We start from the raw sequence: 9032 nt of genomic DNA, 5'->3' as shown, positions 1-9032 counted from the left end.
TTGGAGGTGTATTCCACTATTTTGACTATATGGACTCTATCAGTATACCAATTAGTGACCCATCTAACAATATTAGGGTTGATACCTAGCAGCGTAAGTTTGTCAATAATGCCTGAGTGGTGGATAGTGTCAACAGCCTTGGCTAAGTCTAGGTAGGCTGTATGCACAGATTTTCCCTTGTCCCAGGCATTGGTGACTGTCTAGAAGTCCACCTGGTTTAACAGGCATGATCTCATTTGAGAAATCCAAACTGGGTAGGGACAAGTGTTTGGAGATTACCTACATCTTTGTTGATGATTCAATCCATGGCCTAGACAGATAAGGCTAGACAGGCTAATAGGTCTTGCAATCCTGGGGTCAGTGGAAGCACCACCTTCATGCAAGGTGATATCGGTGGCTCAGCTGCGACAAAGCCTGTGTTTAGACTATGATTGAAATCAGTACCTAATAGTGTTGCTAATTCTTGTCTGAACCCATGTAGGACACAGCCTGTGATGTCATCATGTCCCATAGATGTGTTTTTGGCCTTAGAGAAGGTGTTCACTATCTGCTCTTTAAGGAGAGAAGGTATGGGATAGGTGCCAGGGATATCATGGGGTACACGTGGTGGGGTCAGGGGAGTGAGGTTTTCACAGAACCTGCCAGCTAACAGTTTAGCTCTGTTCATAGCCTCAGTATATGTGATGTCATTAGCTACCAGTTCTGACCAAATCCTGACCTTTCATTTTAGATTACGGATGTCACTAAAGAACACCTTATGGTTGTCCTAAGTTGAGCAAGCTAAGTTGTATTAGTAGTTTGCTTTGGAGGACTTCACAATGAAGTCTTATTGGTTTGTTTATGGTCAGGAGGGAGTCCTTTAATTTTACTGCTCGTCCCCTCTTACTCTTGTACAGCAATATCTTAATCTCAATGTTGTTGTGTCTTTCGGCTTTTCCCGGTTGGGGTCGCCACAGCAGAACTCCGGTCCTCTAATGATTGGCAGTAGATTTTTACGTGCCGAGTTGCCAGTCCTGACACACAACCTTCAATGAAGGTACACCCATTCACGCAGGTCTCCACACAGAAGACGCTCTAGCTGAGAATCGAACAGGACAATGTCTTACTGTGAGGCGACAATGCTACCGCAGTACCTAAATGGTAGTTGTCCACCATGCAGGTTTGCTCTTCCTTGAGGAGTCTATTTTGGTCTGATCAGGTATGGCCAAGTTAATGCAGCTATACAAGTGTTTGTATAAAGCACTGGTGTAGAGCTCGCCATAGTTGCTAGCTCCATCTGAGGGGGGAGGTGCATTGTAGCTATTTAAACCATCCTGTAAGAGGTTATAATCACCTTTGGACAAATTTTTAGTGAAGATGTTGGGGTGGGGGCTCTGGTGTGACAGTTACTTAGAATGAGACTGATTTGTGGTCAGCTCTCACCAGGAAAGACCTCACAGTGGGGCTGCTCCAGTGTTCCACCATATTGGTAAGCACCAGATCCATGATGTGGCATCCCTTGTGGTGGTCTCAACCAGCTGGTCCAAGGCACTGGAGGTAATAAAGTCAATGAACCTTTGGGCAAGTGATTTTAAGCACAAGTAATTTACCCTCTCAATGGCTTATGAGTTAAAGCTGGCCAAAACCATGGTGTTTACATGTATCCTGATAGACTCAATTCGATCCAAATAGGCAGAGAGGGTGTCCTGATACATGGTGGGGGTTTGATAGCTGGCAATGACTTGAATAGGTGTCCTGCCAATAGTTAACTGCAGCTGAATTATCTCCACTGAATCGTATGGTTTAACCATACTAGAGGTGCATGTATCTTTGATGAATATTGATACACCGCCTCCTTTATTTTTCACTCATTCAGTTTGTGGTCTGAACTTATGGATGGCGGTGTAACTCGGTATGACTGGGGTGCTCTTCACAGACTTGAACCCGCTCTACAAGACTGTACACATACATCTGCATTTTCCACTGTGAGGACTGCTTCCAGTGAGTGTACTTTCACAGTATGACTCCCAGCTTTGAACAGCATAACCCTGAGGTTTTTTATAGGGAATTGTTATGTTGAGAATTCTGTCCTTGAAACACTACCTAAAAAAGGCAGTATGGGGTTGGCAAGAGACTGATCTGATAGCTGAATTTGTAGGGGTGACAGATTAAGACCATCTACGGCAAAGCATTTGAGACCTGTCGAACATGTCATTCCAGGCTGACAAACACTACATCCTGTCAGAATGACTACAGAAAATAAGCCACTTAATTAAGTCAAGCATTTTCTGTTTGTATAGAGGCATCATCCTAGGTGAAGGTAAACTGTTGCTTAAGGCTAGGGACATACCTGCCTGAGACACGGTCTGATAGCTCAATCATGTCTCTAGTCATATAGCCCATATATGAAAGGGACATCTATGTGTATCACACGATAAAATCACCTATGACTAATATGTTTAGTTTTGTGTTCTGCCTTATGGGCTTCACAGGACACTGGCGATGTGTAGTGGTGCATCCTGTGTTCTGCATAGGAATTATTTCATGTTGCATTTATGTATTTGCATGTTGTCTGGTATTTAGGTGGTTTTCTGGTGAGGACCTCCATATGTCAGTATGTGTGATGTGGGTTTGAGTGGTGGAAGAGGTGAGGTGTGCATGCTGACAACCTGCTCATTGTCATATGTACTGGCTAGTTTTTGAGAGAGCATCTCTCACTATTTGAGTTTCTGTCGACTAGGAGTTGAAGGGTGTCAGCGAACATGAGGCAGTTGCTACACTGCTTCATGAGGGCCGTGTTGAGCAAGGTGTCTTGACAAACTATGGTAAATTGACCCTCTATAGTGTTAGTTTATGTGGTCAGGAAAGTAGGTCACACTTAGGAATGGCTAGTGGTAGAGAGGTGTGTTGGTACCTCAGAGGATATGCTTAGTGTTCCACCCGACAGTACAACAGGGCCGTGAAGAACCTCTGGAGAACCACAAGCAAAGTGCGAAGGGAACATTTGACAAGCAAAACATTTTGGTCTATAACCATTGCTATGCGGAAGTGCACGATAGTGTGCTACATGCAAACAATGAAGCACCGCCCAAGATGCGAAAGCACTCACCTGTCCATACATCGAGTTCACTGGCATTGTGTTTTCCAGTGTCAGTCCTCCCTTCCTCCTGCTTTGGAATGTATTTTGTTTCTCCGACAAGGTCAAAATTGACAAAGTTTGATGCAAATGGTGAAAGCTTACTTGTCTTAGCAAGAGCTATCACAAATTGTGTGTGTTTATTGTCAGATTTCACAGTTGCTGTGCATGTTACTCTTTTTACTAAGCATAAGTGAGACACAACACCAAACTATCAAGCATTAGCTGGGTCAGTGCCTGGGCAACCAAAGTTGGTAGACAGCCCTACTGTAAACCTGTGACAGGTCTTCTGCCTTTGAGGGATCAAGAATGGGTGAGGAACAATACAAATGGAAATGTTTTTGTAAGAATTAAATATGACAAGGTTAGAGGTAGATGAGGCTCAATTACTAACAGTCAGGATAGGAGGAGATGAGATAGCAATTGTGCTGTATAACCAATCTACAGGAAAGTACCCAGGAATATATGGTATTCCTGTGGAAGTTTGGAAACTAGGAGGAAAAAAATGAGAAAGATTTGGAAGGTTTTGTTTAACAGTATTTTAAGGGAAGTACCACCATCCTGGAAGAAATCAGTGGTAGCTGTAATACCTAAAGAGGGTAAATATCCACCATCTCCAGCATTATACAGGCCCATTTCAATACTAAACCATGATTATAAAGTGTGCATGTCTATAATTGCTAAAAGAATGGCAAAAGTTATGCCAAAACTGATAGATATGGATCAGTGTGGTTGTGTGGAAGGGAGACAAACATTTAACAATATTAATAGACCATTGATGATCCAAAGAGAAGCATAATGTAAGAAAATACCATTGTTCTTGGTGTGTCTTGATGCAGAGAAAGCATTTGACAGAGTAAGCTGGAACTTTTTGAGCATGGCAATGGAGGCATTTGCATTTCCTGAAAAAATTATAAGGCTGATTAGGAGAATATATGAAGAATTGGTGGTGAAAATTAAAGTGGGTGGGGTCCTTCCTTGATAATTTCTGCTTGAGCATAGGAACCGGGCAGGGGTGTTCTCTTTCCCCTGTCTTAATTGTGATATATTTAGAACCACTGACAAAGAAAATAAGGGACTCAGCAACTCAAGGATATAATCATTATCTTAGTCAACAAAAGCTGGCTTTATTTGCAGAGGATATTACTTTGTACCTGACAAAAGCCAAAAAAGACATTACAGTACTGTGGAAAATTTTGAGATTGTTTCAGATCTTTTCTGGATACAAAATTAATGAAGCTAAAAGAAAGGTGATACAGGTAAATTATGTACTCATACATGAACTGGTTCAGGAATAGCCATATTTATGGGGACATGGTAAAACGAAATATTTATGAGTATGGATTCAAAATTATTCTAGTATGGCAGCTAAGGATATGTGGGAAGAGAGTAAACAAAAGATAATACAAAAACGGGAAAATAAAAGCTTCATTACATGGACATGGATAGTAAGATATAAGTATTTAAAATGTTTTTGGTCCCTTTAGTCTTATACACAGGTCAGGCATCCTGGATCCTTGGTAATCTGTCTGGGTTGGTAGAAGGATTTTATAACAGCCATAAAGACATGGTGGTTGCAGGAGAATTCATGGCATACAAAAGTGCCCAGGTCTCTATTAACTGCACTGACATTGAGGGGTTACCTTCTGTTTGGCAGGTATCAGGGTGCCTTGTTTTCCAAATGACACAATATTGCAATTTTTGCATTACTGTTACCCCATAGTTCTGGCATGATGTGTTTATACATAACATACCATCTTGAATGATCCTTGGGTCCACTAGAGAGTTTATGATAACTTTAAGTTTGCAGTCATCTGTGAAGCTGATAAGCCAAACACCCATGACATTAGCATGGACATCAGATAAACAGATGCCAAGTCAGAGCAGGCTAAGCCCAAAGTCCTGTGGGACTCCAGAAGTAATGAGTCTTTTGGTGGAGACAGTGCCCTTGGACTAGAGTTAATGGATTTTGTCTGGACACTAGTTAGATATATAGCAGGTAACATATGGATTTACTTTCAGTTTGATTAGTTTGTTTATATGACTGAGTGTGGGATGGTATCACAGGCCTTGCCCAGATCAACGTCTGCTTTATGTAGGGTTTTGTTCTTATCTAAAACCTTAGTGACGTTTTTAAAAGAAGCTCACTGGTTTAGGTAGGTGGATCAACACTTCACAAACTAAAAAGAAAGCGACTAAACCAATGAAACCAGAAAAAACCTCAGAGGAACAAACCACTGAACTCTGTCACCACTCCAACAAAAGTTTCTGTAATAATAGTACGACCAGTGGTCCTTCGATGATACCAATGTGAACTATTATTTGTAGAATCAATTGATACACAGTAGCGTTTTGTCTTTTTAATCTGACTATTTTTAAATATTTCGTCATTTTTTAATGCTAAAACAATTATGTGTTTATTGATCTGTTAATTTTATTCTAATTGATTAATTTGATGGCCTATCTCATGGTATAAATAAAGGGGATGGTCACACAATACATTATAACTTGATAAAGCCTGGGACACGCCAGGCGAAAGCGCTTGTTTGTGTATTTGCAGTGGATCATTAAAAACTATTTTGGATTTCCAAGAGCTGATTGTTTTGCTTACGGACCTAGTGTTTCATGGTAAATCGAACTTTGTTCACATTGGTATCATCGAAGGACCACTGGTCGTACTATTATTACAGAAACTTTTGTTGGAGTGGTGACAGACTTCACAAACTAAACTGATTTGGGTTGAAAGATTTTTCGGTTGTCAATGTCTTGGTTTATGAAGTCTATAGTGATATGTTTCACAATCTTTCAGAGAAGTCTAGTCAAGCTTATTAATCTATACTTGCTAGCATTAGTAGTGTTGCCACCTTTATGAAGGACAACCAGTGCTCTTCATACCTCTCAACTCCTTAATGCAAGAAATCTGAAAGAAGCCTAAAATAATGTGGGGACAAAGGCCAAAAAATAGGGACAGATTGTTCTTGTTCATTTAGAAAGCAGTTAGAATAACAGGATTTGTGTTAACATGCATTTTTCTGAAGGACATGAATTCTGAAACTCAAATATATGTCATTATTTAGTGACTTAATTCCCCCATAATTTACCATAAAACAACAGATTTTATGAGGAACAGACCAAATATTTGAGGCAAAAACCTGGACATTCTGCAAAAATCTGTACTTCAACAAGTATTAGAGGGTGTGCACACTTATGCAACCAGCTTATTGTACATTTTTTATTGTTTATATTTATTCCCCTAACAGATTTGTTTGTTTTTCAACTGAATTGTACAGGTTATAGGTCATATTAAAGGTGGGAAAAGTTTTGAAATGATTTATTGTGGCCTCATTTTTTTATATCACAAAAACCTGGCATTTTAATAGGTGGTGTGTACAGTTTTCATATCCACTGTATACACACACACACACACACACACACACACACACACACACACATGTATCTGTGTATGTGTGACGGTGTACATTTGTGTGTATATATTAGTGTGTGTTTATACATTTTACAAATCATAAAAACCCCACATCAGCAAAGACGAGATAGTCAGGACAAGAATATTGAAATGCCATTACCACAAGCCAGCTGAATGATGAAGAGTAACTAACCTGTTGTGCATGACAATGAACTGTGTCCTTCTCCCAACTGTAGTGCCATCTTGGAGTTGTGACAGTTACTGGATGGGTTAGGGATGGTGTGATTTAGGTTTTGTTTCTTTTTGAGTAATTGTTTACTTACCCTGGGCAGATCTTTTTCTGCTGGTTCGCTTGAAATGGGATTTCAAAATTCTCATCTCAACTATCTCGTCTTCGATTATGTGTGGTTTTGATGATTTGATGTGTGTGTGTGTTTGATGTGTGTGTGTGTGTGTGTGTGTGTATGTATGTATGTGTATATATATATATATATATATATATATATATATATATATATATATATATATGTATATATATATATATATATATATATATATATATGTGTGTGTGTGTGTGTATATATAGATAGATAGATAGATAGATAGATGAGCGCTACAGAATCCTGAGACTAAAATCCTGAAAGTTCAAAATACTGAAAACTCAAAATACTGAAAACATACAGGATACCAACACTTAATATATTCCAGCACAAGTACATACAGAAACAAATAAAACACAAACTATATTACTTGTGTCCATTAATTACAGTTGTAATGGCACTATTCTGCATGTATAAGGACATACTACACCCAACCATCAGTTTTACATACAGGGACCCTTTATACATTAATTGCATGTGGAATGACACTACTCTACATGTATAAGGGCACCCTACACCCAGCCATCAGCTCTACATTCATGGACCCTGTATCCACTTGTTAGACTTGTAATGACACTGTTCTACATATATATAAGGACATCCTATATCCATCTGTCAGTTCTGCAGTACAGTTCCCTGCATCCAATAAGTTAGAGGTGTAATGGCACTATTCTGCGTGTGTAAGGATACCCTACACCTAGCCATCAGTTTTACATACAGTACCCTGTGTCCATTAATTATAGGTGTAATGACTATATTCTGCATGTGTAAGGACAGCTGACATCCAGTCATTACAGGTGTAATGAGACTATTCTACATGTATAAGGACAAGCTACACCCAGCCATGTCAACCTCTGTTTCTCAACTCTTCTCTTGGGCAGCTGATATTTGTGGTTCCCGACTTTCACTGAACTTATTTTTTCACATCTGTTCCAAGTGTGTTGCAAGCCTATAAATAGGGCTCTTATGACTGTATACATAGCTTTATTATCATTTTCTACAGATATCAATCTCCACTGAAAATTCAATTTCTTGAAGTTTGTTACATTAACCAAAAATTGACTAAATATATAAAAAACAGTTGCATAATTTTCAGTTTGTGGAAAGAGAAGCCCAAGTCAAATGATTTGCATGTTAATTACTCTACAATTACTACAGTCATCCTTGGCTTTCTGTAAGTGTTTTGATCTTGGACATACTGGATTAAACAATAGGTGCCAGCAGAGGTAAAAATGGTCATATCCAACTTGATGAGATGCTAAGTGCATTGGTTTCTGGCTTAATACTGACTTTCATTTCAGTGAATGAGACATTTAAATGCTGAGCTGTTAAAACACTACTCTAAACTATTTTGTTGATGTTGCAGAAGAGGTCTAGATCCCTAGACAGAGTATTTCTGATGCCATTTAACTTGTTGATGTGCAGTAAATCCATCAGTCATGTGCTGGAGGATACCTTGTATGGCAGACCTGGGTCACCTTTTTGTTGTCTCTGGGAAGCCAGGTATAGGCTTTGAGTGAGTCAATGTAGGACTTGTTGTTTAGGTCTTGTATCCTTTTAACAAGGCTTCTCTATGTGTTCTAGGCCTTGTATTCTTTTAGTGAGGTGTCTCTGTGCATTCCAGTTGTTGAATGTGTCCAGACAGATGCCAACCAGGGCATTATACTCCCCAAATGATGTTAGCATACTGCAAGATGGTCACATAGCAACAAGTGACTGGTGTCAAAGTCATGACCTTAAGTTAAACGCAAACAAATGTATTATCTTACCATTCAGCATAAGCATGGCCCCTACTGATTACCACATCAATGGCAATACCCTAAGCACACAGCTTGTGTTGAGAGACCTGGGTACTCAGGTTGACAGCAATCTCACATTTGACTATCATATGGCAGCAGTGGTCAGAAAAGCCTTTACTTGGTTCATTTCATAAGTAAAGGAATTGCATCCAGAAAAAAAGGAGATTATTACCTCTCTGTACTCCTCCCTCATTAGGCCAATAATTGAGTATAATGCCCCATTTGGTATGTAGCTCTTCAAACACCACCATCAACTGGAAAAGCCACAGAGGTGCCTCAGGAGAATCCATGGTCTCCAACACCTGTCCTGTGTG

The sequence above is a fragment of the Protopterus annectens genome, chromosome 17.part0 (assembly GCF_019279795.1).
Source record: "Protopterus annectens isolate FY-2018-M chromosome 17.part0, PAN1.0, whole genome shotgun sequence".
In the NCBI taxonomy this organism is placed as follows: domain Eukaryota; kingdom Metazoa; phylum Chordata; order Ceratodontiformes; family Protopteridae; genus Protopterus; species Protopterus annectens.
Note: the sequence above shows the minus strand (reverse complement) of the source record.